General features: G+C 40.8%; 1 long non-coding RNA gene across 1 annotated transcript; it reads left to right on the plus strand.

Annotated features, from left to right (window-relative positions):
* Nucleotides 1-1,271: 1,271 nt before the first annotated feature.
* On the plus strand, nucleotides 1,272-11,275 carry LOC118905344. Its single transcript, XR_005022206.1, has 3 exons — nucleotides 1,272-1,305; nucleotides 10,203-10,325; nucleotides 11,227-11,275. It is a non-coding gene; the product is annotated as an uncharacterized LOC118905344 (long non-coding RNA).
* The last annotated feature ends 1,444 nt before the right edge of the window (nucleotides 11,276-12,719 follow it).

Here is a 12,719-nt window from a genome sequence, read left to right on the forward strand (position 1 = left end):
GGGCTGGGACGCTGCCCGCTCCGAAGGTTCGGGGGTTGGGCCCGGAGGGCGCGGGCCGGCCGGAAGCGTCCGGAGAAAACTTTCCTCTTGTGGAAGCTGAGGAGGGCCGCCGCTGCCGCCGGAACTTGGCTAAGCCCCTCGCCACCAGGCGTCCCCCTCCCGGGGCCGAGCCCCCCGCCCCTTCCCTCCAGAAAGTACGCACGGCGGGTCGGGACGCTCAGCTCCGCGCTCCGCTTCCGGCGGCCGCCCCCGGGGGGCACCTCCTCGCCTCTTTTGTTGGCGCCTCGAGCAGGATCCGCGGCGCGACCTGGGACAAGCGGGAGAGAAGCGTGAGGGGCAGAGGCGCCCGCAGCTCCCCGAGTGCAGGAACCGGCCTCTGCCAGCCAAGTCGTCCCCACTCGGTACCCGAGACCTCCCTCCTTTAAGCCCGTCCGAGCCTCGCCTCCTCCAGCGCGCCACGCAGATCCGTACCCGGGAGAGGGGCGCGCGACCCGAGATGCCGGAGCGCGAAGTCTGCCTTCTGCTGCGGCCCCTGCTATATATACCCTTCCAGCTCCCGCCCTCCGCCTTTCCCGATCCGACTCGTCCCCCCCCCCTCCCCCGCATCGAACTTCTCGCTTAATCCCCAGCGCCTCCCGGCCAAACTTCTCACTCTCCCAGCTCCTTCCCCCCACCGTCTCCGCAGACGACCTGCCTTCCGGGGTCTCCGCCCCCCGCCCGGACTTCTCCTCCCGGTCCAGGTGAGGATGAGAGGGAAGTTTCCCGTTACAGGAGTATTTTGATCTCTCAGAACCCTCTCGGATTAAGTGGAGGAGCGGATAGCTGGCGCCCCCCAGCCGGCGCCCCCGCCAGCCCCTCGGATCCGAGGGCGTTCCAGTCCTCTCCAAAAGGGAGGGGAGAGGCCGCGAACAAAGCGACGGCGGAACCCGGACCTGCGCTCCTCTCCTGCCCGAGGGTGGGGAGGGGCCCCGGAGCCGCCGCCTCCGCCCGCTCCCCACCGCTCACCTCCGCGCGCCCGCCACCTCCCGAGACGACTCCCGGTCCCACCACAGTCGCGGGGACTTCTCGGTCCGAGCTGCGCGCCGACTCTCCTCGCACCCCAGCCCCAGGCCCAACCTCCGCAGCTGGGAAAAACCAATCCGGGGGGCGGGGGAGGGTAGGCCTGCCGGAGGGGCTGCTCCGGCCGCGCGGCCAGCCTCGGCAGACCTCGGTGGGGGGATTGAATAAAGGAGGCGGGGCGGGGGGGGGTGGTCTGCGCTGCGCACCTCCTCCTGGTGGAAACTGACGAGGAATGCGCCGGAAAAGGTGAGGGAATCCCTTCTTCTCCCCCTTCCCCGACATCCTTTGGTGGTTCCTCGTTTTGCATACTGGACTTACCTTGGACAGGAACAAAACCGCTGGTGAATCTCGTGGAATTCGTCCTGATTCGGGCACTTAAGGCAGTAACCGGGTAGATTTAGGCGTGACAGAGCAACGCGAAGCAGCAGCGTCAAGAAGGGAGCTGAAAATGCACAGCGGCAGCGGTAAAACGCCCAGAAGCCTGCAAGGGAGTTTCGCAGTCTTCCCACCAAAGTGATAACGTTAGACTGCCAACTTCAGATTTAGGTGTAATTAACGCGTCCCTACCTGTCCCGCCCCCGCACTTCTCCGGATAGTTACGGAACTTGTGAAGGGAGAGAGCTAACTTTAAGAAGAAGGGGGAAAGATTGGTGGAGAAGAGATTCACTCTTGATTCATGAGCTTTTCCCTATCCCCAAATTAAAAGCAGAAGGAAGAAAACGGCCGCCAAAGCGTCCTAGAAACAAAAGGCATACAGAGAGGACGTGAGTCACCCGGAAAGCGGACCCGCCCCGCTCACCAGATGTAGCAGCGATGTGTCAGTGCAAGTCACTTAAGATGGGAGAGCTCATGGGGTGGGAGTGAGAGGGAGGCCGCCTGGGGAGAGCAGAAGTTTGGTACCAATGTCTAACTCCCCAGGAGGCGCCAGGTAGGCAGGGAACCCAGAGGCTGAAGTCGGGAAAGGAGACTCTGAATGACTGAGTGTAGGGGGGGATTTGTCACATCGGAGAGATTTGGGGTCCTGCAAGCTCAATCCTTGCTCTCTCAGTGACTCTGTATCTCCTTTCTCCCGATCAAATAATTTCCCTGAAAGGATGAGAAGGTGCTGGTTATTCAAGGCTTGTTCATTTTAGAAAGAAAATGGCAATTAGAGAAAACAGTTGGGGAAATTAAGATCTGGTAATATGAAAAGGATCGAATAAAGAATGCCGAAGTTTGTGCCTGTGATGTGTGCCTTTAGTGTGACAAAAGGCCCCAACTCTCAAGTTGATTCCTTATTACTTTTGTGGGAAGAGATAGTCTGCAGAGCCAATAGCCAAAATGACCCAGACAAGACCTGGAGGGGTTGGAGACTGCAACGGTTTGTGCAAAAAGCCAGTTTCGTTCACTTGTATCTTCAGCACGTTTATCTAAATCTCTTTTTCTTGTTTTTAAAAGTGTTTTTTAACACGCATGTGAAACACTTTGACAAAAGAATCTGAAAAGCTGTAGTGATGTTCTGTATCCTGATGGTGGTGGTGGTTACATAAATCTATACATGTGTCAAAATTCATAGAACTTTGTACACCGAAAAGAATCAGTTCTTTGATAATTTTTAAACAAAAGTAATTACTCATGGGAAAAAAACTGTAGTAATGCTCTGGTATGATATTAATTCTGGTTCTGCTCTGTTAAGGAGAGTGAGAAGCACTTTAGAATTTAGAAAGATATATTCTCATCCGATCTTAGAGTCAACTTGGCAGTATAGATACCATTAGTACTATTGTCTTCTAATTCGTGTTGTTATTCTGTTTTACAAATGAAAAAACTGGGGCTCTGAACTGAGAATAGCTAGCATTGACCGTGTCTTTTACTTGCCAAGCCCTGTGCTGATCACTTTACAGAAATTATCTGTTTTGTTCTTCCCATCAGTACTCAGGTAGGTTCTCTCACTGCAGTTTTAAAGAGGAGAAAAACTGAGGCAGGAATAAATTATGTAACTTGTTCTAATGTGTGGTGGAGGTAGGGACCAGGCCCAGATTTGTCTGCTTTTCTTAAATATCTCACATTCCGCCTCTAGGCAAAATTGAGGAGTTTGTGCAAAGTCCTACTCTGTATCACTTAGGCACAACCAAAGCCTCTCCCCTGGTTCTCTTTCTCCTAATTTTCTTCTACTTGCCTGCAGCTGGCAGTTGGTTATGGCTGCTGAATCAGGACTCAGAAATTTGGGGTCATTTTTAGCTCCACCACTTACGCATTGTGTGGCTTCTGTATACCTCTGTTTCTTAATCTGTAAAATAGGACCACTAATAAAACGTTGTGGCATTTCCATGAGAATTGAGATAACAGGCAAAATTGCCTGTTATTTTTGTATTCTTCTTAATTACTCGCCCTCTTGCCATTTATTGTGCACCCACCATATCCCTGTAACTGTGTTAGTGATAGGAATCCAAGGATGAATAGTCCAAGGTCTCCTTCAAGTAGAGTTGCCAGATTTAGCAAATAAAAATACAGGATACTCAGCTAAACTTGAATTTCAGATACACGATGAATGATTTTTTAGTATGAATATGTCCCACGCAATATTTGGGATGTACTTACACTAAAAAATTTTGTTCTTTACCTGAAATTCTAATTTAACTGGGCATCCTGTATTTGGTCTGGTGACAAAGGAATTCATAACCTGGTGGAAGAAACACAGAAACAAGAGCTTTCAATGCAGAACATTGAATGCAGTTTAGTATGTGTATCTTTCCAATCTCTCTCTTTGCATATATTTTACTTCTGTTTTTGCTATTTTTTATATGAATGGGATCATAGTATATGTATTATTCATGATTTTTTTTTTAGTTTTAAAATAACCATATATCATTCTGTGTCCATACATATAGGTATGCTTTCTTCTTTATTTTATAGACTGCAAAATATTTCGTACTGTGGATTGTTTTGCCACATTTTTTAACTGCCCTATTGAAAGACATTAAGATCAGTAACTACTTTTTAAAGAAGTTTCCTTCAAGTGAGAAAAGCTTACTAGGATCAGTTCTATTTTGATTGTCTTCAGCATCTAGTTATCCGGAATTATCATACTTGCTTTACTCCTGACAGCTTGAAAATTTTTTTGTGCATGATGCTATTTACATGCTCTAAAGCAGAACAGAGAATTTCAGAGCACATTTTCCCCCATTTATTCTTCCATTCCAAAATAAAATAAGAAGGATCTGAATGTCCTAATGGAGAAGAACCAATCTAGTGTATTTCATAGGTCATTTTGTAGCCTCCAGGAAAATGTCTCTGCACTATTATTTATTTAGCACATTGTTTCTGCAGGAACCGTTTTTCTTCTAATGACCCAAAGGAAAGTCATTAGTAAATTTTTGAAATATTGCTGCTAAATCCTGGGAAGGCAAGGAATAATGTATTTTTTTTAAATGATGGGTGATTATGGCTACCCTCATAGTAACTAGAAGAGAGAAACCATGTGGTGCAGCATGGACAAACATCAAGGTTATTTAAGACTAGTTAATTTTGGTCTCTGCCTTAAATTAGCAAAGGAGTTGATAAAGGTGAACACTCTCAAATCCAAAAAATTTCTAAAACAAAATCAAACATTGGTGAATGTCAAACACACATGTCGTAAAACCATGAACCAGCCCTTAAAACCAGAACAATCAACTTGACAGTCAATTTGGGGGGAAAAATGTATTTTAATTGTTAACGATTAAAAAGAAAACTCTTCTCATGTGCTGATTTCAAATCATTTGAGAAAGAAATAAGCTTCTTGTCTGAGATATATAAACTAAATTAAGTAAAATATTAACTAGGGAATGGGTTGAAAAGGACATATTTGTTTCATGAGTCAGTACAATGGGGGTTGGAGCTAGTAAAAGAAAAATATAGCAAAGACATTTCAGGATTTATCAGAAATTAAATAAATACTAAAGAAAGAACAAGCTAAAAGGCTGTAACATTGGAAAGATTAAACTGGATGTAAATATGTGATTCTTCAAGGATGAGAAAACCTTGAAACATAAATAAAACAATTATATAACAATCTGCAGAACTTTCCAAATAGTGAACATTACAGGATTATTCAGCTTTAAGTGTATTTAACTTTTTAAGTCGTTACTGTATGCCCTCCAGCTATTTGATGTTCTTGGGGTACAGAGGTAAATAGGATAAAAATCCCTGTCTTCAGATAACTCACAGTCTAGTGGTGAAGGCACACTACCTAACAGTTACAAAACATATGGTGACTGCAAGGGTCGTGGTGGAGTGGGGAGACTGGAGAAGACTTCATGGGGGAAGTAATGCCTGAACTGCATTTTGAAGTATTAGTAGGAACTTGCTAGACAAAAGATTGGCAAGTTGGTGAAAAGACTTAGAGAACTTGTTCAGTTCTAGAGACTACGTGGGGAAGAGCACAGCACTGCATTGGAGAGAGTGGTACAAGGCCAGATTTGAAACACGGTGGGATCAGATTACTGCCCTCTATTGGAAAAAGTTTGATTTCATCCTATAGAGCTGGGGAGCCTGCGAAGATATTTAGCAGGGGAACGACGTGATCAGATGTGCATTTTACAAAGATCACCTCTGCAATCTGTTTGAAGGGTAGGTTATAGGCAGAGAGACTGAGGGCAGGGAGAGAAATTGGGAGATCCAAGTGATGCATGTTGGAGAACTAAACTAAAGCAGTGTTAAAAGATTGACAAGGCAGGAACAGATTATATAGACCAGTGGTTCTCAACAGGGTGACACGGCCCCTAGTGGGCATTTTGGATATTTGTGGAGGCATTTTCTGGTTGCCACAATCATTGGGGAGAGCTACTGGCCTTTAGTGTGTACAGGACAGGGATGTTAGCTATCCTGCAATTAGAGAGACAATATCATACAATGAAAAATTATGCTGCTTCCCACATGACTTTCAAGTATCCATCTAGGCAATCTTGTAGGTGAAAAACCTGATTATAATCATCTCAGCCTAGAAAAACTCCATTCTACATTTAAATTGCAAATAGTTATAAAATGGTTTTAATGGGCTTCCCTGGTGGCGCAGTGGTTGAGAGTCTGCCTGCTAATGCAGGGGACACGGGTTCGAGCCCTAGTCTGGGAAGATCCCACATTCCGCGGAGCGACTGGGCCTGTGAGCCACAATTACTGAGCCTGCGCATCTGGAGCCTGTGCTCCGCAGCAAGAGAGAGAGGCCACGATAGTGAGAGGCCCGCGCACTGTGATGAAGAGTGGCCCCCGCTTGCTGCAACTAGAGAAAGCCCTTGCACAGAAACGAAGACCCAACACAGCCAAAAATAAATAAATAAATTTTTTTTAAAAATGGTTTTAATATACACTGAATTTTCCAGGAATGCAGCTACCATGTTCATTGAAGAAAAATTATTGTTTTGTTTGGGACTCTACCAAAATTTTATCTCTGACAGCTATGCCACTCATGCTATTTGAGACACTAATACAACCCAACTGTATCAGTGTGCATTTGTATTTATTGCATTTACAGTAATTCTTATTTCAAAATGTCTAATGTAAAGGCAAACTATTATCTTTTCACTATTCATTTGAATCTTAGTCTAATTTCTCTTAAATCCTAGCCTGTTTATAAGTAGGTGGAAGTAAATTACCACTTCATTAGATCTTCTAGTATAGTTATTTATATGTTATACTACATGTTAGTTAACATTTAATTATGCTCCTCTTTTTTCCCTCTTATAGTTAGTATAATATATATTTTAAAATTGGTGTGAAGATATGCTTTATATAAAGGGGCTTTATAAAATACTTGTTTTAAAAAGTTTGAAAGTAACCTGTATAGATACTTAAGAGGTAGAATCTATAAATCTTGGTAATTTATTCAATATGGAGGCGAGAATACAGGCATTTATAATTCTAAAACATGTAATATAATAGATAGTTTCTCTATTTTAAATGATGCCCAAGAGAAATCCTAATAACCCTAGATTGAAGAGTCAAATTTGACTGTAAGGAAGCTGAAAAATACCTGGAGTAAAGGATAGAACAGTGAATTTATTTGCTTGAAGAAGACCTGGCTTATTTGGTTGAAATTATTGTCTTTTTAAAAGAAATTGTGATAAATATTTAAATCAGCAGTGTTACCTAATACTCTTTTTCTAATGTAAATTAATTCAACTTTGAAGTTGACATTGAAGATTTTCCATTTCTCTAGTCCTTGCCCAAACTGGGTTCTAAACCAAAACTGGAATTCAGCCAAGCAATGGGAGCAGTTGCAGTTGTAGCTACCATCCAAATTTAATTAATTTCAATTAAATTTAATACAGTTCAATAAATGTTTACTAATGTAGCTTTTTTGTATGGAATTCACTTTGTCTTCCAAACAGAGCCACCTCCAAAGCCAGAAATTTTCCTTAAAAATTTTCTAATCCTGGCACATTGACAGGCAGTCTATTGCATGTCCATGGCAGAGGTTCAGCAGATAGACTTGGGCCAAAACTCAGATATATGACCCAGGTGTCTCTAATCTATTTTACAAGTCTTATCCAGTGAGCTAAAGCACATAGGTCAATAAGTTGCCTGCTAGCACTGCTTGAAATATTCAAAGCCAATAAGTGAATATTTATCAGATTTGGTTTAGCTCCCCATATAAAAGTCCAGGAAGAGAAGGCTAAAAATATTGTGTATTTTGGAATAGAATTTTATCACATTACCTTGGCAGTGAAAAAAAGAATGAAGTTAAAGAGTTTAACTAGAGAGACAAAATCAAGCCAGCATCAAATCATATGGCCTGAACAGTGGGTGGGTGTTGAGTATGTGTTTTCTATATTTAATAACAAAATATTTTAATTCATTTAAAATGGTAGAATAAAGGAGTTGGGTGCAATGGGCATGTCAGAGGATACCTATTATTGAACTTGAACAAAAGCCTGCTGGAGGAATGTGTGACATCAGGAGGTACTTGAACCCACAAAATATTGGTGTGATGACATTTGCAAAGACGTGATATTCAAAATAGTTTACAACTAGTATGGCACAGCCAATGACCGGTAAGTGTTCAATAATCAGGGTTCCACCCGTCAACAAGCAGTAGGGCTTTGGTGTTGCAAGCTGCCTGAATACAAGCAATTATATATATGCTGAAGGTTTCCTATTCTCTTGGCACCCTCCACAGTACAGGCAATCATTAAAATTGTTCCATAACTTCGAAGCTTTACTCTAAGGAATTGGAAATCTTCCTTAAAATAAGAAAATAATCAGTGGTTATGAATAAATTGAGTTTATTCATTATTTGTTAGATTAAATAACTTTGGAGGGCATAAGTGCTTCTAGGCACTGTCCTGAGAACTGAGGATGCAATGATGAATTAAACAGACAAAAGCCTTGTTTTCATGGAAACTTATTGTTTCCATCTGTTTATTAAATCAATTAACTCAAGTGTGGGAAATCTAGTTTTCTTTTTTAATTGAATTAAAATATTTTGTTATTAAATATAGAAAACACATAACAGCAGAGGATTGTATAACAAAAGCTTGTGTCCACTACTCAGCTTTACAAATCCTAATATTTGGTTTCTTTTTCAGTTTTCTTTTGTATATAATTAAAGTGAACAAATTGATAAGTTTTGACATATACATACATTCTTGAAACCATCATTCAAGAAAGTTAACATATTCATCACCCTCAAAAGTTTTCTCATGACCTTTTATAATCTCTCTATCCACATGTCACCCTCACCCCAACCCATGCCCAGGCAACCATTAATTTGATTTCTGTCACTATAGATTAGTTTGAATTTTCTAGAATTTTATATAAATGGAATAATACAGTATGTGCTCTTTTTTATCTGGCTTCTTTTCACTCAGCATAATTAATTTGGGATTTATACATGTTGTTATGACTATCAATAATTGATTTTCATTTCTTTACTAAGTAGTATTCTATGATATTGATATAGGACAATTTGTTTATCCCTTTACCTATTGATGGACATTTGGACTTTTTCCAGTTTGGGGCTATCACGTATGAAGCTGCGATAAACATTCACATTCAAGTCTTTGGGCATATGCTTTCATTTCTCTTGGGTAAATATCAAGAGGTGGAATGGATAGGTCATATGGTAGATTCATTTTTAACTTTTTCAGGAATGCCAAACTAGTTTCCAAAGTGGTTATACCATTTTACAATCCTCCCCTCAGTGAAGAAGAGTTCCAGTTGCTCCACATCCTTCCAACACTTGATATTGTTAGTTTTTTTAAATTTTAGATGTTCTAAAACGTGTAGTGGTATCTAATTTTGCTTTTAATTGTCGCAGTGATGTTGAGCACCTTTTAATGAGTATATTTGCCACCTGTGTATCTTCTTTCATGAAGTGTCTGATCAATTCATTTGTCCATTTTTATTGAGCCATTTATCTTCTTACAATTGAGTGTTAAGAGTTCTTTACATATATATTCTAGCTATGAAGAAATAATAATAAATTAGAGTTCTACACCTAGACAAACATCATTGAAACTCCTGATTTAAGGAAATAGTAAAGAATCCTACAATTATCGAAGCAAAATTGGCACTGGGCGAGGGAAGAAAAATTTAACTGATTTCAGAATTTTTTCTGCTCTATTAGATGCTAGAAGAATTTGGAGCTCTATGAATAGCCTCAGTTTTTAAAAATAATTTAATTTCTTTTTTGAAATGTATAATGCATTTAAACAGTTGAAACTTCAAAAGTGGCAGGAAGGTAATACAAGGGGAAATCTCTTTCCAATCCTATCCCTCAGCTATCCAGTTAACCTCTCCACAGACAACCAACTTTTATCAGGTTTCTGTGTGTATCTTTACAGTTAGATCTTACGCACGTGTATGCAAATTCCTTTTCACAAATAATTGAACACTGCACATTGTTCTGCACTATGTTTAATTGAACAATGAGACTCAGAGATTCTTCATTCTTAGGGTAATAATGGGCAGATGGTATTCACTAGACTGTTTATTAGCTACCCATTGCTGTGTAATTAACCACGTCCAAACTCAGTGGCTTAAAACAATTCTTTATAAGCATAGCTTATGCATCTGTAGGTTGGCTGAGGATTGGATCATTTGGGTTGGGCTTGGTTGGCAAACTCTGCTAATCTGGGCTGGCTCACGCTTCTGCAAATTGATTTGATTGGTGGGCTCTATTCTAGGTTGGGCTTGACTGAAACACCTTGTCTGAAGACAGTTCTGCTCCAAATGGCTATTACCTTCCTCCCAAGACCAGTGGAACAGCCAAGGCAGTAGAAGCATGAGAGCAAGCAAGCTTAATCCATGTAAGTCCCTTTTAAGATACAGCTGGCATCACATCTGTCACCACTCTGTCAGCCAAAGCAAATCACATGCTAAAGCCAAGGAATAAGGAATTAGACCCCTCAGGTGCACAGTGAGTAAGTGCTGCAAAGTAAAATGGCAAGGGGCTTGTACAGAGGATGGGCTGAAGAAGTGGAGCTCCTGGTGCAATCTACCACAAACTGATATACCACGATTTATTTCAACAACCCCTATTAAGAGATTTTCAGCTTTTTGCTATTACAAGCAATGCAGCAATGACTGAGTACACATGTCATCTTTCACATATGCCAGTATAGCTCTAGGATAAATCCTTAGAAGTGAAGTTCATGGTTAAAAAATATGGGCTTTTATAATTTTGATAGGTATTGTGAAACACTGTTTGGAGATTATTGTAACAATGTATATTCCCATCAGCAACGTTGGGACTATGTTATCATTTTTTTTATCTTTGCCAATCTTTCACATGAAAATATAATTTTTGCATAGCTCTGATTTGTATTTTTTAATTATAAATGAGGTTGACAATCTTTTCATATGTTTAAAAACCATTCATATTTCCTTTTTAAATCCATCTGTTCATATCTTTTGCCCATTTAGTTCTAATGGGTTTTTTAAAAAATTTTCTCAATTGATTTATGTATCTTAAAGAAACTAACACTTAACTTATTAAATTAAGGGCACATGCCAAAAAAAAAAAAAGCTCCTATAATTAAAAACAACAAGCAGAACCATAGTCCAGCCAGTTGACCGGGGAGTCATTGAAAGACAGAGCTAAGAAGAGCCCTCCTGAGGTCAGAACAAATCTTAGAGATGGCTTCAAAAACTATTCCTACTTGGGCTTCCCTGGTGGCACAGTGGTTGAGAATCCGCCTTCCAATGCAGGGGACACGGGTTCGAGCCCTGGTCTGGGAAGATCCCACATGCCGTGGAGCAACTAGGCCCGTGAGCCACAACTACTGAGCCTGCGCGTCTGGAGCCTGTGCTCCGCAACAAGAGAGGCCGCGATAGCGAGAGGCCCGCACACCACGATGAAGAGTGGCCCCCGCTCGCCGCAACTAGAGAAAGCCCTCGCACAGAAACGAAGACCCAACACGGCCATAAATAAATAAATTTAAAAAAAAAAAAAAAAAAAAAACTACTCCTACTTGAATTTAATTGTTCACTTAATGGCTTACCTCAGGCTGCCATAGCAAAATGCCGTAAATGGGGTGACTTAAACAATGTAAATGTTTTTCCTCACAGTTCTGGAGTCTGGGAAGTCCAAGATCTAGGTGTTGGCAGGCTAGGTTACATTCTGAGGCCTCTCGTCTTGGCCTATCGGCAGCCACCATCCCTGCTGTATGCTCACAGGACCGCTTCCTTGTGTGCGGCAGAGAGAGGAATCTCTGGTGTTCCTTCCTCTTCTTATAAGAGCTCTAACCTCACGGGAGCCTCACCCTAATGACTCCATCTAAACCTAATCACCTCCCAAAGGCCTCACCTTCTAATACTATCACATTGGGCTTTAGGGCTTCAGCATATGAATTAGGAATTGGGGGTGGGTGGGGGGGAGCCACACAGTCATTCAGTCTGTAACATTTAATTTATTTTAAACTTAATTTATTCAATTAATAAAATAATTCATTTTAGCGATAAAAGATAGTATAAATGAATGTTTCTTCTTATTTCTTTTCTTAACTGATATAAAACACAATTGTATAAAATACTATATATATATATATATATAATTGTACTGTTGGGCCAGAACATATAGAAATGTAATATATCTGGCAATAACAGCAGCAAGAAGGTAGATGGGAGCAAAGCTGTGTTGAGCTAAGGAAATGACCCCTGATGGTAACTTGAATCCTTGGAACATACCTAGAGAACCAAAAACAGTAAACAGTAAGGTTACTATAACAAACTCTGTAAATATAAACTTGTTCTCATTCTTTTCTCAGCCTGTTTAATACACATAAAATTATACAAGCTAGTACTATTGGTGGTTTAGTAACATATATACATGTATCATGTATAACAGTGATAGTGGGAAAGGGGAAAGAGAGAATAGCATTGCATAAAAGTTAATGTTTCTATATCACATTGTAATTAAGTTTGTATAAATCTGAAGTATCAATAGATTTTGATGAGATGTATATAGTAAGCCCTAGAGCAATCACTAACAAAATAAGTTTGAAAATAGTGAAAAAGTAATTAAAATATTACTCTAGAAAATATTCCCTTAATTCAAAATAGAGCAGTAGGGAGAACAGAAACAGAAAAGACGTTAGACAATAGAAAACAAAAATTTAAATGGCAGACATATATCCAGTTATATCAATAATAATATTAAGTGCAAATGGGTTAAATAATCCAGTCACAAGGCAGAAATTGTC

The sequence above is a fragment of the Balaenoptera musculus genome, chromosome 12, assembly GCF_009873245.2.
Source record: "Balaenoptera musculus isolate JJ_BM4_2016_0621 chromosome 12, mBalMus1.pri.v3, whole genome shotgun sequence".
Classification (NCBI taxonomy): Eukaryota; Metazoa; Chordata; class Mammalia; order Artiodactyla; family Balaenopteridae; genus Balaenoptera; species Balaenoptera musculus.